General features: G+C 37.0%; 1 protein-coding gene across 1 annotated transcript in view; it reads right to left on the reverse strand.

The window, feature by feature from the left end:
- The window catches only part of SLC4A7 (solute carrier family 4 member 7), a 104,559-nt gene that overhangs the window by 61,941 nt on the left and 23,770 nt on the right, over window positions 1-18,848 (reverse strand). The window contains exons 2-3 of the mRNA XM_029940370.1: window positions 5,346-5,427; window positions 933-1,079 (exon numbers count right to left, since the gene is read on the reverse strand). The gene's annotated coding sequence lies outside the window, so the exon portion shown is untranslated. The remainder of the gene's footprint in view (window positions 1-932; window positions 1,080-5,345; window positions 5,428-18,848) is intronic.

An 18,848-nucleotide genomic window follows, 5' to 3' on the forward strand; every position in this document is an offset into this window, starting at 1 on the left:
AGAGCTTGGTGGAATGCTTAGTACAGAATTGGCAAGGCATCATGTTCATGCTGCAGTGGAATTATACACAGGCCTCTTTCCTTCTTCTTGACAAAAACGTTCCTTAAGCACAGCACACAAGAGCCGACAGGGTACTGCTCATGTAACTTTCCTAGAATGCACACACTAGGGCCCATGTAGAGATGGCCATGTAGGCCGATGATGTCCTAAAAAAACAAAGATGCCTTCTCCATCCACCATCTGCAGGGTCTTAAAGGTCCTCCTCAGAATGCACAGTTCTTCTGGCTCTCATGGTTCCCACTTCTCAGGGCCACTTAAATCAGTACTATCTTTATTATAACACTCTCTTTCCTCTACACTCTGCCTTTTTTTCCTGATTTCCTGTCTATTGGAACTTCTATTTTTTTCTGCTTTCAAATAAAAATCTTGTCCTTTCATAGACAATATTATCAAATCAGAGCACTCTTTTTTGCACAGATAACCAAGTAGTTCAACTTAGTGGATAAAATTTTCTAGCCAAAAAAAATGTGTTTAAAAATTTTTTTTAAATCTCACCCAGAAGCCTGAAGATTCCAGATATTTGTTCCCTGCATATATAAATAATGAGGTCAATAATAGAGAAAGAAAATAAAACCCCATCAAACTGAAGTGTACATGTCAACACCCAACTTTTATGATTCCCAAAGCTGGAATACAATGAAGAAAACAAAGCCCCTTCTTTTTTTCACTTCTCCCAAGTAGATCTTAGCCTATACAGTAAGTATCTTTCTTATAGAAAAAAATATTACTTCAGTTAGTATTCTTCAAGCTTTATAAAATATATCCAAATTACTGCAGACATAAAATTTAAGAAAGAAAATATTCCACTTTTTTCACAAAGCTTTCCAGAAAGAATGTTAAAGTGTTTGCAGAGAACTACTGTCTTCTCTTACCATAAGAAGGAGACTCCCGTCCATCTTCTTTATCTGATTCTTTATCTTTTCTCCTCCGGTGGTGATGTTTATGTCCACGGTGCCTATGACGCCGACGACTCTCTTTACTAAATGGGACGTGAACACCAATATAAACAGCTCGATGACCTAGCCAAAAGTTCAGAAATGTTACTAGTTTTCCAAAAGGGAAAAAAGTAATATACACAAAAGTATATCAAATTTTACTTTGATAAAAAAGAATTATATGTAAGTTAATGTAATTAACAGTGATATCCTGTTCTTTTATTTTACAAAGCACTAGATAGATGTTACATCATGGGTTAATACCACTGACTTAGAAACATACTAGATAAACAGGTTACTTGTATAAGCATTAGTTTGCAAGGCTAAAAACATATTTTGAGGAAGAAGACCTTGGCCGATCTGAAATCATACTATGCAGACACAAATTTATTCCATCTACATCTAATGTCCACCCTAGATGATAGAAATCCTTAAGAGATATATCTTAATGATAATACTTTGTAATCAATATTCACAAGTGGACATTTATAAGTATTTATTAATTACAAAGTTTTAAAAATTCCTAATCAGTAAAGTCCAACTTCCTGAAAGCTACATTAAATGTAAATGGTCCAAATATTCTAATTAAAGGGCATAAATGGTCACATTGGGAGGGAAAGCAATACAATAAGCTTATCCTATGCTTCTGGAATGTAAAATGCAACTGCTGATGCTGCATTATTCTGAGTTTGTATTGTAACCAACAAAACAGTTATGGAAGGCAGTCTCTGCTTTTACCCACTAAATAAAACTTAACTGGGGAACTAGACAGACGGCTAGCAGCACTATGTCAAATACTGAGGTATGAACTTGATTTCCTAAATAGTTTAAGTGTAGTTTTTATCTAAGCTGTGTGATGTGAAAGGGGTGGTGAGCTACAAATTTAACTAACTTGCAACCACGCAAAAGCCTTCTGGCACAGAGCTGCTTTTTGCCATTATGCACATTTAAAAAGTAACATGCTAAAGTATGACTAGTTAAGGATATCCTTTTCCTAATGAATTCCATTAAGATGGTCAGAAAATAAGTATCTCAAGAGACTCAAGATCTTCATCTTTACAAGAGATTTAAAAGCATAGCCAATCCTCATTATTTGTGAATTCTTTATTTTCCAGTTTGCCAACTTGCTAAAATGTGTTTATAACCCGAAAATCAATACTCGTTGCAATTCTGCAGTCATTTAACAAATATCCAGAACAGCAAAGAACTTGAATCGCTCAAGACACACATACCCAGCTAAGTTCAAAAAAGGTGACACTCTTGATTTATTGTTTCAGTTGCCAATATATTAATATCAGTAAACTAAATAATCACATGTAAAGTAAAAGAGAACTAGACCTATAGAAATACAATGAATTAAAACTAGCTGCTTAAACAACTTCCAGTACCTAACACTCTAATATACGGTAGGCCCTAGATTTTAAAAAAAATTGTGAAAATTAACTACCAATATTTTTAATTTTACCAGAAAATCCCCAAATTAAAAATCATTTATATAGCATTGGGGGAGGGAGAGCAATGATGAAAATGTTCTGGAATCAGAGTGATGATGGCTGCACAACACAGTGAGCATACTTGAAAAAATTAACTATACACTTTATTTTTCTAATGTTTATTTATTTTGAGAGAGAGAAAGAGAGAGAGGGAGTGAGCACATGCAGGGGAATGAACGGCAGAGAGACAGATGGAGAGAATAAATCCCCAGAAGGTCCATGCTCAGCCCAGACCCCGAAACAAGGCTCAATCTCACAACCATGAGATCACGACCTGAGCTGAAATCAAGATTTGGGACCCTTAATCACTGAACCACCCAGGTACCACTAATTATACACTGTAAAATGAAATTTATGTTAAGTAAATTATATTTCAATAAGTAAAAAAAAACACTATAACAAAACTCATGAAACTATTTAATTTTAGTGAATCTATTTTTTTCTGAATACTACAGAAGAATGGAAATTAAAGAGTCAAATTCTCATCACTGTGCCCTGGGAATTACAAAGTTGTACTCCAATTAGTACTAATGGGTTCTGGCACATAGCCCCAGTACACCAAAATAAAAATAAATTTTCAGAGTTCCCACTTTAGAAAGAATAAACAGGAATATGCCAGAATCCACAGATTGGGAGATTAAGCCTTATCGTTTATTTGGCTTTTATTATCACCCTTGGTGTCTTCTGTTATGTTTTCTTTCCTTTTGCTCTAACCTTTAACTCTGTTCTGTCAAAGAGCTATTCACTCAAACTCTGAGATAAACTTAATCTCTCCCTCAAACTTGATATTTTCTTCTGAACACTACAGAAGAATGGAAATTTGGATGCTGACAGGCTCTGGGGTAGCCAAGGGAAGCAAAAGAACATGTAACTAAGTCTGCTCTTCACGTTCGGGGTCGTACATATTTGAGGGGTAACATTAAATGCTAAATGATGGATTCGCCATATATTTTAACTAATAAAATTACTGCTGAACATTTTAACTGCCTAGTCCCTGGAATTCACAGAATCTAGCCATAAGCTTCTAGATACCTGAGGTTCCTTCTAGAAGCCCTAGTAAGTCGACATTTGTGTGTGTGTGTGTGTGTTTATTTATTATTGAGACAGAGAGAAACAGAGCATGAATGGGGCAGGGGCAGAGAAAGAGGGAGATAGAGAATCTGAAGCAGGCACCAGGCTCTGAGCTGTGAGCACAGAGCCCAACGCAGGGCTCGAACCCACACACCGTGAGATCATGACCTGAGCTGAAGTCAGACACTTAACTGACGAGCTACCCAGGCGCCCCAAGCCTGGACTTTTAAAGTCAATTTTAGGGGCACCTCGGTGGCTCAGTTGATTGAGTGTCCAGCTTTGGCTCAGGTCATGATCTCACAGCTCTTGGATTCAAGCCCTTCATCGGGCTCTGTGCTGACAGCTCAGAGCCTGGCGCCTGCTTCAGATTCTCTGTCTCCTTCTCTACCCTATCCCTGCTCATGCTCTGTCTCTCTCTCTCTTTCAAAAATTAATAAACACTGAAAACTTAAAAAAATAAAATAAAAATAAAAGTCAATTTTAAAAAACAGGACTTCCTTCCATCTCCTAAAGTAAAGGTGGAGAACACTTATTTACCTCTCTTCGTCTCCTTTTTAAAAGCAACAGATTCATGCCCCCATATGGTACCAGCTTTCACGAGAGGCTGTAACTTAAAAATGTAGTTCCAAAAACACCCCAAAATAGGCCTATCAAAACATTTGCCACAAACACCACCCTAACCAAGTATTCAAGGTTACCACCACCAATAAGTCACACTGATACCATGTGTCCTCCGACGTGACCCACTGAAAAGAGCACGTCGCTTCAGTGGCTTGCTCCCCAAATATTCATCACCTCATATGACAACATCAGACAAACCCAAACACAGAGACAGTCTGCAAAGTTTCTAACCACCACCCTTCAAATACGGCGAGGTCCTGGAAAATAAGGAGCCACCGAGAAACTGTCATAGAGGTGACCAGGGAGATGGGCCAGCTGACTACATGTACTACCCGATCCTGACCTGCTCCACTGGATCCTGGAACAGAAAGCACACGGCGAGCCCTGAATAAAATCTGTAGTCTAGTTGGTAGAAACATACCAATACTCCTCAACGTCTTCATTTTCATTAACTTATGATGGTCACATAAAATGTTAAAACTTTAAAAGGCTAGGTGAAGGGTATACAGGAACCTTCTACTATCTTTGCAACTCTTCCACAAATCTAAAATTATTTCGGAAGGAAAAAACAAAAACAAGAACAAACCATTTGCCAGGACCTGTTCCTGGAAGACAGACTAGTAAATAATTTATTTGCTCCATAATTCTATGCTGAGGTCACTGCAGCACTTCAAAAGGCTGATGTAACAGACCTAGAATATGAACATCTAGATGACAACCAGTGACAAGTGTGGCTTATTAGCCTGGCACTCTCGTTTGCTAAAAACACATGTCACCTAGCCTGCTAGAAATGGGGGAAAAAAAAAAAAAAAAAAAGAATCAACTGATTTTGTAACTGTGGTATTTTAATTTCCCGAGGTAAGTAATGGTAACCACCAATGAAGTCTAAAAACCATAGTCTCTGAAATCAACATTATGCCAATGCTTTCAACAAAGATAACCCAGGAATGTTCTATGAACAGATATGATTATGGTTACATGAGTGTTCCTGTGTTACCCATCAAACTATATTTAGAAAAGCATTAAAATATTCTCCCAAATGTATGCTCTACCTCACAGCAACAACAAAAAGTTTCCACAAATAGCAAGTGAAATTTAAAGAGTAGTAACAAGCTTTCATTAGTAATTTATCGTGCTAAGCACAGGTTATTTTAAACAAACTTACTTTCTAGTTCTTCTTTTTCAAACTTGGTGTTCACCGTAGAACTGGTTTTGCCAAGATCCACAACAGCTTCCTCATCAGGACCCTAAAATGAAATTATTCTCATTTATTCATGACATCAGTATATACCAGACCTTCCACGAATGGGGGCATTATTTGAAATAATTAAAAAATAGGTAATAGATTATCTTCCTCTCAAAAAACTGAATTCTTATTATACCTAACTGCATTCTTTTTAAAGTATGCTTACAGGCTTTTTTCCCCCCCAATCCAGAGATTATTCAAAAATCTCCTGGTAAGAATTAAGGTGATAATTTTCAATTGGTTTTCTACAGCAATTTACTAGGTAACTTGCACATACATTCACTTCAACAGAAAGACCATCCAGATCAGAAATGAGAGAAAACTGGGGGTGAGGAGGGACCTTAGATATAAATATGGAATGCTTTCATTACTGCTCATTGCTCTTGGGTCCTCTAACTTAAACACTTAATCCAGCTATATTGGATTATATTATGCTTCCACATAAAATGGTCAAAAATGAGTTTATAGACTAAATATGTAGCACCATTTCCACTTGCAAATCAATCAAGAGCCAATCAAAGTTACAAGAACTTTTTATTTAGCCATTAAGGTCACCTTGAGTTGTCTCAGATTATCTTCATATTTGTTCCCTTCCTCAGCTCAACAAAAAGAAACATCTATATTGTGAAATATCACAGAGACTGTTTTTAAAAGAATACAATTTTAGCTTTAACCTCCCTTCTCAGTTTCTTACTTAATTTTGAAAGAAACATTATTATGCTCAAGATTCTGTGCCACAGACAGGAACAGACGAGAAAATTCCGTTCCTTCAAAAAGTCTTCAATTCAAGCTGTAGCCCACTCTGGACCTGGCCCAGCCTGGGTCAACTGTGCTGTGCAAGGAAATATTCGGCCTTGCCAACCCTTCCCAGTGCTAGGAGACCTCACACCTTGTCCAACGCAACTACCACCACACGTCTCAACAGGTGCACCCACGCTGGGTGGGCAAAGAGGACGTTACCACTTCAGTTCCTCAGAAAAGTCTATTCCATTTTAACACTAGAGAACAGTGGACAAGGAGGCAACACTGGACAAGGACTCTGCTATGTCCAAGCAAGCCTGGGACTGGGGAGACCTACTGAAGGAAGACTTTCAAGAGTTTGGAAAGATGTGCAAAGGTGTTCTGAGGAAGAGCTGGCCGGTAGTACACAAGTCTATCTAAACTTCAAGAGAGTCATGGGTCAGCTCAGAGTCTGGGCATATGTGCAGTCCGCTGAGGGATGCAGGATACGGAACCGCATTCAGCAAACTACCCACACCAGAGAGGTCCCGTCCTTTAACGCTTTTGCCAAAGAATCAAAGCAAAAGATGAATGCCAGGAAAAGGATGGTCCGACCCAGAAATGCCCTAGAAGGGGTTGGGGGCTTGATGAAGAAAGAGGTGGATAACCTGAATCCAGCTGTTCAAAGCAGACAAAAGGATGGGCAACAGGAAACGGACGGTGTTCTGGCTCAGGCGGAATCAAAGTACTACAAACCTTCCAAAAGCAGGAGACTAAAAAGCTTTCAAGAAAGAAAATGAATCTAATTCATTCTCTTTGAAGGTCATTATGCTATAATAGGTACTTTTGCAGGCAACAGAGACCACTGGAGGTACACAAATTAAACAATAAAATAATAGTATAGCAACATTCATTACAACATTATTAATGGTCCACTGAATATTACTTTTCTAGAAGACAGTTACTTTTTTATCCCTCCAATTATAGTACTTTCCAAGTTTTACAAGACACATTTTCAGCCATTCCCATTTTATGGTTAATCTTCCAGTCCAGGATCTCCTCTAACACTTAGAATAAAACAGAAAGAATCCTAACACACTTTCTAATCACTTCCAATGTCCAAGCTTAAACTGAGAGACCAGTTTAAGAAAGAATCAAATAGGAAGTTGGTTAAAATGATCTTTTGACATCTCCAACTTCTGATCTATGATATCACACTTTTGTGTATACTGTTTTTCACAGTATATGGTGATTAATACACAATGTTCCTTATTATCTAAACTCAATGTCTAAGTTCTCTTATCTAAAAATTCAGAAACTGAATCAATATGATTAATTTTTAAACTAATCCCCTGCTATCCAAACTCTCCACATATGCTTCCTAAAACTCAGACCCAGAGACCATACATTAAGGCAAAGGAGATTTCGATATCCAAACTTACTTTCTAAAGCTTAGATATCCAAATCTATAATCAGATGGATGTGGCTATCAAGAGGTTGGTTGTTGTATATGACTTTGAAGGACTGGTGTTCAATTTAATACAGAAAACTTAGAAAAGCTAAATGACTTACTAAGGCTCCGTATTTAAAGGGGTGAAGAGGCAGGCTGTGCAGACTGCAAGATATTTTCATATAATGGACTAACCAGACCAAATGCAAACACTATTTATGGTTCTTCAAATTGCCTCACAACAATCACACATTCTTTGTAATGAGGACAGGCTACAGACGGTAATATAGAAATACACACACACACAGAACAAGAAAGAGTAGTTAGTAATTACCACCCATTGAGCATGTCACACTTTAAAATGCATAGCCCTCCTCCAGTGATTTCATGCTCAGGTACAAAAGACAAGCAGTCTCCTAAAAGACAATTATCCAAGAGGTGGCATACTGTGTATTCTTACAGGGATTAAGTGCTCCCATTCTAAACTTTCATTAGCAGGAACAATTGCCAAGATAGGAAGTAAGGAAGCAAAACATTTTTCTCTTACCCCTAACCAAAAAAACTCTGAAGATTATTTTACTGTGACTAACTGGGCTTTCAACAAGAATGTTTTCATGTGTCAATTGTCGAACTAAAGTTCAAATTTTAAAAATTTACAGTACTAGCTCTGTAAAGAAAGGGAGGTGGGGGGGGATCTGCATTTCTCCCTTCTCTTAGTGAGAGAAGGCCGTGCAACATGAATCAAAAAGGCAATCTGCTACAAACGCATTTGCATTAAGGAGGCCGCACAAATTGGTCATCTTGACAGACGATGAGTAATTCAACAAAGTATTTAGGCTGCATGTGGCTAAATATTGAAAATCGCTAGAAGCAAGCCATCAGGGCTTCAAGGGGGCAATACATTTCTGAATTAAATATACTGCATTTTAAATCCTATCATTTTAGGATATGCTTCAAAAATATAACATAAATATACAGTATGTTAACATACTATATAATTACACTTACATCCTTCAACATATATAGAAAAAATGTGTGTACATAATAAATCTTTGGGGGCTAATTGAAACTGCTAACATTGTCTCATACTGATGATTAGGAAAGCAATTACGTGTAGGTTTTTTTTGTTACAACAAACACATTTAAGTTTAGTAATTGAAAAAGAATAAATTCAAATTTTCTGTCTGTTAAAATATCACTTATTTTTATATTAGCATCTAGAAAAAACTCTTCCTCATTTCTTAACTCCAAGAATATAGTGGAAACTAAAAACAGTGACAGCAAAGAGCAACCCCTGACATCAAACTGTTCTTAACGTCCAATAAGTGAGTGACGTAAGCCAATGCCTATGAAGTCTTCCTAAAATGAAATAATGCTAAGGCACTGGGAAAATTCAAATATGTAGAATAATTTAAATATACCCAAAATATGTAAGACTGACTCACCCTAATCTTAAGAAAATTATTTTGCCTTAATTTCAAATTTCCATTCCATTTCTATTTATAAAATAAGGCAAATGCTCAGAGTGTAAATGTTCCATAATGAAGAAGACAACAGATTTAAGAATTAGCCCTAAAAGATCAAAAAGAAAGTTTAAATTCTCTGTGTAGGAAAGGACACATGTACAAGGTTATTTATTTCTTGCAGCTTCTAAAGGGAGAAGATGGGACACAATCCAAGAGTCCGTTAATAGAGGTATGGCTGTGCACCAATGGAACACCACGCTCCGGGGGTGGGGGGGGAGGGGGGAGGAGGGGGGAGCAAGGACACTCTATATACTGGTGTGAAAAATATCTAAGATCTATTACAAAATGAAATAGAGAAGCATATACATGGTCTGCTACTTTCTGTGTAAGAAAATCCCCAGAATATGAACATCTGATTTTGCTTAATGAAACACTGGGAAGGACATACAAGAAAACAGTAAAACTTGTCACCCGTGGCATTTACCTATCTTGGTGCATGGTAGACGAGATACTCCAGGAAATGCCAAGCATAAGTACATAACCCACCAAAAATCCTCCCATCTCTACTGAAGTAAATGAAGAAACTATTCTGTGTTTCTAGAAAAAAAAATGCTTTCTACTACATTAATTAGATAAGCCTTATGAACATATAAGTAAATATTTATTAGTTTCCTAATTGAAACCGAAGCAAAGACTTAACTGTATCCTAAACAGTATTATGTTTGTATAGGAGCATTATTCACAGGAAATGCCTACATAAGTATCTAGGAGAAAATGCCAAGATACTGCAACTAACTTTCATTAGGATACAAAACTATTACTTTAAGGGATTTTGGGGGGCAACTGGGTGGCTCAGTCACCCAACTTCAGCTCAGGTCATGTCTGATGGTTTGTGAGTTCGAGACCCACATATCCAGCTCTGTGCTGACAGCTCAGAGCCTGGAGCCTGCTTCAGACTCTGTGACTCCCTATCTCTCTGCTCCTCCTCTCTCTCTCTCTCTCTCTCTCTCTCTCTCTCTCTCTCTCTCATAAACATTTAAAAAAGTTTAAGAGATTGTTTTAATGAGTTATAAATTCAGACATACCTGAAGAACTTGTTAAAATTCACCTGTCCTTGCTCTACGTTAGACATGCTGATTCAATAGGTGAGATAAAGAACAAGTATCTCTATGTTTAATGAGCTTCTTGTGTGGCTCTGACACACACCAAAGTTTGAATACCATGTCCCTTGGATTATGATTCGGACTAAAGTCCTACATACTTAAGACTGCTTCATGCCCTTAATCATTTTAGTAGGCCTGCCTGGGGCCACAGTCAACTTCATTCACACGGTTTTGATCCTTCAGAAAAGGAAATAAGTACATTCCAATTCACAATACTGTAAAATTATTATACACATTCACTGTAAAACAAAGAACCCCAAATCTATAAATAGAATTCTAAAAGTTGATTTGTATGTCAGAATATTACCGCCAAAACCTACAGGGTAATTTACCAAAGCATATGTAAATAACAATGTTGTCCCTCCAAAACACAAGTTTCCTCCAAACAATTCCAACTCCAAACCATATCTCTACCTACCACCAAGAGTTGAACTTAATTAGAAAACTTTAAATTTATGGGCAAAAAGCTTAAGAATTACTAAGATTTTTAAGGCAAGTAATCTTTTCTAGCCCAGTAAAAGGGAGATCAATCATCAATGACCACCATTTCATAAAATGAAAAGCCAACGAATGACATTCACAGTTTCTAAAGAACTCACTTGTTGTTTTTTGATTCATTCATTACTCTAAAAACAAGCAGAAAAGACATAAAAGGCATAAAGAAAATTATTGCAAAATTTAAATTGCAAGTTTCATTTTATGTTTTTTAATGTACCTTAATTTGAGAGAGAGAGGAGGCTTGCAGGGGAGGGGCAGAGAGAGGGAGACAGAGAATCCCAAGCAGGCTCGGTGCAGTCAGAGCAGAGCCTAAAGCAGGCATTGATCTCATGAACCGGGAGATCATGACCTGAGCCGAAATCAGGAGTTGGATGCGTAACTGACTGAGCCACCCCTGTAACTAAGAATTTTAAACTCAGGCAATCATGCAATTCCTGCAGGGGAAAAAAAAAATGTTGAAGCCTTGAGAAAAATGCTTTGTCCCCAGACAGAGGAGGAACTAGACAGATTCAGACACCGGAAAATTTATGTCAAATATCACTGTTAAAACTAAAGACAATGAGCTTTAAGAAAAAAAAATTTCAAAAGAAAAAAGTGAAGAAATGAAAGAATGTCAGAGTCAGAAAACTGAAAGCGGTATGAGGCAATGAGAACTGGCAGCAACGGCCTCCAACAATAGCGAGCCTGGTTAGGGACACACTTCATCGTCACACGCTTCGTGACAAGGCACGAGAGTCGTGGGCAGGTGGAGAGCCTCATCAGGGCTCTGCTTGAAGTTACAAATCACAGGTATCTGTTACTTTATTTCTCTGAGGAGATGCAGTCACTCCAAGTTCTAATTCAGTTACATACACCCCAGAAAAATACATAGAAATTGTTTATTTTAGGGTCATCAAATATGTATATAGTTATTGACAGAAATAAGCATCATAATAAAATCCATTTCCAAAACAGGATTTTAAAAAACAATGTAGATGTCATTGGTAATGAAAATGCGTAGAAAAGCACAGGCATTCCACACAAAAAGGAGGAAATGCGCGCACACAAAGACCCAACAGATGTTTTTCACAAAGGAAGGCCCAGGCAGTGTTGTGTCATGATTCCCCATCTTCAGTCAGTGTGGGGTTATCATTACGTGGGTATTTTTTATTAGAGTTCCATTGTATTTTTCTAGTGAAAACCAACAGGAGACAGCCAGGAAATCCCTCAACAATAGGTCTTTTTGCCTCTTCTTCACCTGGATAATACCCCTGGATCCCATTAAATCCAACGGATGATAGAAGTCTCAGTCCCTTAAAGACTAGCTGTTAAGGAACTCATCCATTCATTCAACAAATATTTAGTGAGTGCATACTGTGTGCCAGCCAGGACTCCAGCTACCAGGGACGGATCAGTGAATGAAAACGGTAGTACAGTCAAATGTCCAGCTCAAGAGTTACTTTACAGCTACGTGGCTCCCCGTGAAGGGAAATCCAGAGGTAAAGGAACTGGCTTTTCCATTCCTAATGAATAAATGAGACCTCATAGCTATCGACATGTTTTAATTTTTCAGTTCAATTTTCTGATTTTATATGTGCGCACGCATGCACACACACACACAGACACACACACAGACACACACACACACACACACACAGCTTCAGTGAATTAAGATCACACTGAGCTGGTGACAGAACCAAAATTAAAAGCCGGGTCTCTAGCCCCTGTTACACGGTTCTATATCCACTAAACAACAGATCAAGGTCACTAAAATATATGCTGAGGACACATAGTACTTTTTCTTCACACCAGGTCTTAAAACGTATAATTACATATTTACACAACTACTTCTTTAGCTTTCTTTACATGTTTATGCAACTCCTTATTTGACTTCTTTCTATTATCTTCCAGTAGAATAGTAAGTTCCAAGATGAGGGAGATCATGTCTGTTCTGCTCCCCACAATACCCTGACATGGAGCAGGGCTCTTAGTAAGTTCTCTAATGAGTATTTGAATGTTGAGTATGTTTCCAAGGACAAGACATTCAGCTAAAAATTTATACCTGATTCACTCAAAAACTCCTTATGAACACAATTAAACCTCAAACATAAAACGGTACTCAAGATTTTAAAACTTAATAAATAGGCTTATAAACAAAAAAGCCCATCATCAACATGATAAAACCTAAATTCAATTCACAAGCAGGAATTCCCAGCAAAATCAAACAAATTAGATTTTATATGAGACAGATTTTATAACTACATAACACATTTGACTAATTCTTCGCATGTCATTTTTCCTACTTGCAAAAGCAAAATCTGTGATGTGTGTTTTCTTGGCCAAATGATCAGAAATCAAACTTTAATATGTCCAAGGCTTAATATTAAGGAAAAAAGAAAGTTAAAAGATTATTTAACAATATATTCACAAGTCTGGTCTTATATCCTTTTTTGACACTTGAGATTTACAAAATCTGTTATTAAAACAGCATCAGAAGATGCCTACCACAAATTAATTTCTTTCCTAATATCCTGGCCAAAAGAATTTTTAAAAGCCTCATTCAAGTAATAGTAACTGATCTAAAAACTAATCTTATAGAATAATAAAGATGCTGCAAATATTGCAAACTTTACACAAGGATTTACTCTTTTCAGCAGATGACTTCCACAGCCAAGGACACAGAGGATGATACTATTCTAAGCCAGTGCTAATGAGCCTGACATTTCTTCAAGCTCCACTATTTAAAATGAAAAAGCCAAATGTGTTTGTAAAGAAAACACAAGATCATAACAAGGTACATACAGGTAGCTTCTTCTCCGGGCGGAATCTCTCCATGGCAACGTATGAATGCCTTGTCTTTGACAATGTAATGCAGTGGAGTCCCTTGAAGATTCCAGGGACAGTGAGGACATATCTGATTTAGGTCACTGTGCTTTGCACAGATGAACTCTTGTAAGTTGCTTTTATGGTACAGCCAATCAGAGTCTTGTACGTTACCTAATCTTCCAAGCTAATAACTTATACGGGGTCACAAGAGACTCCGAGCATGACACACACATTTAGTTGTAACTGAAAATACCCAAAGAGAAATGTAGCAACCAGTTTTCGACTGAAACCTTTCTGTAACGTTAGCTCAAAAGATAGAATACTCTAAAGATACATGGGGATGGTCCTAGTGAGGGAGGAGGGGAGGGAGACTGCCAACAACATGCTGGTTAAAGCCAGCCCTTTCCCTCCATTTCAGGAAGACCCAAAGATGTTTTCATCTGAAACAAAGTTTTCTCTTCTTATCAGTGCTACACTTTTGCCAACTTGCCATAACTAAATTAATAACAAGATGGGGAAATCATATTATGGTTTATAATTATTCTAACCAAAATTAAGTATTCATATAGATGACAGTTAAATGAGAAAAAAGGAAATGAGAACATTTCAGACTCAAGATCTCTTGACACTCTTCAAAAATGACAGAAGACCTCAAAGGGCCTTTGTTTACACAAGTTTAACAACTATATTTACCATAGTTGAAGTAAAGCTGAGAAACTGTAAAATATTTTAATTCGGTTTAAAACAATAACCATTACATGTTAGCATAAGTAACATTAATGAAAAACAATCATTTTCAAAAACAAAAAATTTAGTGAGAAAGAAGACTTTTTAAAATTTTTGGTCATCTCTAACACATGACTTCTTAGAAGACAATTAGATTTTCACATCTACTTCTTTAATCGAAGATATGATTTATTTGGTTGAATTATACAAAAAAATTCCAGTTTGGGGAGCCTGGGTGGCTCAGTCGCTTACGCGTCCACCTCTTCATTTCCACTCAAGTCATGATCTTGCGGTTCATGAGATTGAGCCCTGCTGCATGGACAGCATGGAGTCAACTTGGGATTCTTTCTCTCTCTCTCTCTCTCTCTCTCTGCCCCTCCCCTACTTGCTCTTGTGTGTGTGTGTGTGTGTGTGTGTGTGTGTGTGTGTGCGCGCGCGCATGCACGCCCGCACATGCACACACTCTCTCTCAAAACAAATAAACTTAAAAAAAAAATCCCAGGTTCACATAATACTGTTGGAAAAGGGAGGAGTGTTTTAATATTCTTTTCGGGAAAAGTGGATATTCCTCTTTGATACATATCACCAAACTCAAAAAGTAGTCTTTTTTCCTCCCTTATTTTATGCATGTATGTATGTGTGTATTTACTTAAGCTTTACACCCAAGGTAGAGATCAAAACCCTGAAATTAAGAGTCACATGCTCTAAGACTGAGCCAGCCAGGCATCCCAAAAAGTAGTCATTTTTTAAAGGTCAGTTTGCAATGTGGAATCTAAAACGATTTCCAATGGTGGGGGGCCTGGTTGGCTCAGTCAGTCGGTTAAGTGGCCGACTTCAGCTCAGGTCATGATCTCCTGGTTTGTGGGTTTGAGCCCTACTTCAGATTCTGTGTCTCCCTCTCTCTGTCACTCCCCTGCTCATGCTTTGTCTCTCTCAAAAATAAACAACAAAATAACAAAAAACTAAAACAAATGCTCTTATACATTATATACTGAAATCCACTGATGCACCATGCACTTTGAATGGCTCACTCATTTGTAAAATATGTTTTCACTGGGTACTAGAAATTTCCCAAACTTCACATTATACAATGTTTTAAAAATTATATGTTAATATCAACAATCTTATCAGAGACATTCAACTACTAAGAAACTGACAAGGTCAGGCTGACAGACACGTTTTCCAAATTTCCTCTTTTATCATGAAAGCTAGATTTGTTATCTCTGGTAACAAAGACTACCAGCTGTATTTCCTGAAGTGGCAGGTTCACTCATTTCATAGCTTTTTAAAGGAATATCTGCCAAATGTGAAGTCTGAATAAACGGCAGTTTAGTCTGCAGTTTTTCTTTCGAGTAAAGAAGCAGCTAGCTCACGCTCACATGTCAAGCAGTCACACCAGGACTTTTTATTGCAGACAATTACTAGGACTTCAGCTGTAGCAGAAAGTGTGTTCATGCATACTTCCCATTCTCTCATTCAGAGTATTAAAGCAATGTGCAAAGGTTCAGATCTACTAACATAGTTTTCACTGCTTCATCAGGACATTCTTGAGTGGAAAATTCATTTCCTTTCATAAACGGAGAATGCCTACCAGTGCTGTTTGGCACCTCTGCCTTGTGCTGGCCTGGGAGACCAGCAGCTTCACTCATCATTGTTTCTGCACCATCAGTACAAATTCCAAAACAGTGGGAAAGGCAAATAATGTCTTAGCACTACTATAAAAATAGTGTTGACCTTAGAGATCCCCTGATCTCAGGGACTGGCAGGGGTCCATGGACAGCACTTCTAGAAGCACTGTAAAAGGCTTTATGTTTAAAATACAGAATTAAAGACTGGTGGGTAAGAGGGCACCTGGCTGGCTCAGTTAGTGGAGCGTGCAACTCTTGGTCTTGCAGTCATGAGTTCAAGCCCCACACTGAGCCTAGCATTTACTTAAAAATAGAGAAATAAATTAATAAAGGAGCAAGTAAATAAAGAGTTGTGAATGGATTATATTCTTTTTAGTTTCTCATTGATGTTTGTTCAACATTTTATTTACTTTAAGAATTTAAAAAAATTAATATTTATTTTTGAGAGAGAGAGACAGAGAGTGATAGCAGGAGCCAGGGAGGGACAGAGGGAGGGGAACAGAGGGTCTGAGGCAGGCTCTGTACTGACAGCAGAGAGCCCGATGTAGGGCTCAAACTCAGGACCTGAGCTGAAGTCAGACACTTAACCAACTGAGCCACCCAGGTGCCCCAACAAACATTTTAAAGAACAAAGACTAAAAAGTATCATTCTGTTATTCCGTGTTTCTAGAAAACAATAAAAATACTTCTTGAGCACCTATTATGTTCCAAATCCATGCTAAACACAATTGTATATATTCTATTTTTATGTAGCACATTTAACCTTCAGATATTTCATTTAATTCTCTCAACTCTAACTAATGCTCAGAGAGGTTAAATTACTTCTCCAAAGTCACAGATCTAGTAAGCAGGGGGTTTAGGATTCAAAACTAGTCTTTCTCAGTCCATGCTTTTCCTCTACTCCAACTATGCATAAAGAAATTTAAGGGAAAAAAATTTCCAACTATAGATGATTAAAACAAAATTCTAACCGAACACAAATGAAAAAAAAGTCTACCAAATTCATATAAAATGTAATCTAAATTAATCTCAACACATTCTCTTTGGATTGACATATTTGCTCCCTGGTACCATCAAAGTCTTTAACAACGCAAATAAATAGCATTTTCTATATAAATATCTATTTCCCTAAAATGAAATCTTACAACCAGCTAATCCTGTAAAATTCACTGGAGACATATACCAGATTAAGAATTAAAAACTCCAATGACATCAACAGTTACTCTGAGCATATATGCTTTTTTAACCCTATTTTTAAAATATTTGACCTTTCTATGATTTATACTTGGCAAATAAACATTTTTAAAAAGCAAATAAACATGTTAGTCACTAATTTAAAAAATTCTCAATACACCACGCCCAGAATGAAAGCATCTGCAAACAATCAGGTTTGATACCAATTCCTACAATTACATCTTGAAATTTACCTTCTATAAATCTTGGCCCTCCCCACTAGTATTTAGGTGCTTAACATCCTGGTCAGGCATAGGTCTCCCCCAACTGGATTTTAAAAACCCTGAGCATAAGGATTTAAGTAGAAGAAGGGGGTGGGGAAAAGGAGAAGAGAAAAGGAAGGTTAAGAGAGCTCCCATGGGGAAAATAAGGAATTAGATACATATAGATTTTTAATTTCCCAAATTACAAAACAAAATGAACTGTTCATCAAAATACAGAAGATCCATTTCTCCAACATGCTCCCTGTTGTGACGGGGTCCTCGGCACTACTAAAGCCAGTATTCAAATTAAATGTTAAAACTCAAGCTTAAAGATTAAATAGAAAGGTAAAGTAAGTTTTATTCTACTACTCTCGATAAAAAGCTATGAACTCAATATATAAGCTCAGGAATTTTAACCTGGCTATTTGTTTAAAGATTTTTCAGTTGTATTTAATAGCAATCTTTTTTTTTTTTTTAGGGCAATGTACTGGGGTATGGTCGACATGTAGACATCTGTACACATGAATCCATGTAACTTGATGAGTTTGGAGAGAACTAAAACCATAAACCTATATATACATCCATCACCACCATGCAGGCCACAGATTTACCTGTCACCTCCCAAATTTACTACTATTATTATTATTGGTGGTGGTGGTGTTTATGTCTGGTAAAAACACGTGACTTAGTCCTTAAAAAATTCTAAGTACATAATACAGTATTGTTAGCCATATGCTGTTATTGTATACTGTATAACACATCTCCAGAATGGAATCATCTGGTGTAATTGAAACTCTGTACCCTTCAGACCATCACCCCTCTCATTTCGTCCTACCTGTGGCCCCTGGCAGTCGTCCATTCTACTCTCTGCTTCTGTAAGTCTGAAATAAGTGAGATCCTACTGTATTTGTTAATCTGGATCTGGCTTGTTTCATTTATGTGAATCAAAACAGTCTCCTTTATTCCCTTGTTCTCTCTGCCCCATTTTCAACCTTGTCTCCATTTCTGTAATGCAAATAGAAGTGTATATATATATTTGTATATATATACATATATCGTATATATATATGTGTATATATGTATATACATATATATATACAAAAAAAGGTAGCCACATTACAGGGCCATCTGACTTCAAAGCCTATGCTCTTCCCACCAGGCCACATACCTTCCCCCAAGTTAAACTATACATAGTTTTATTTGTTCTACACATAATTTTAGCTGCTTATATGCCTAACTTAGGGGATTGTAAGTAAAATAATATAAAGCACTCAATCACAAAAACATTCACCTAATTATTTTTGAAATACTACTTTAAACCTATGAGAAATTTGGTAACAGCCATAAAATAACTACAATCAAAAGGGAAAACTTTAACAATCAAGTAGCATCAATATTATAATAGATTTTGGGGGATATTATTTTACCTTGGTTTCTTTCCATAGATAAATTTGAACCAAAGAGCCAAGAAAAGAAGAAAAACCCCTTTAAAACAAATGAAAACATGCCTCATTTTAAGACATGTTTCAG

Source organism: Suricata suricatta, chromosome 5, assembly GCF_006229205.1.
Source record: "Suricata suricatta isolate VVHF042 chromosome 5, meerkat_22Aug2017_6uvM2_HiC, whole genome shotgun sequence".
Lineage (NCBI taxonomy): Eukaryota > Metazoa > Chordata > Mammalia > Carnivora > Herpestidae > Suricata > Suricata suricatta.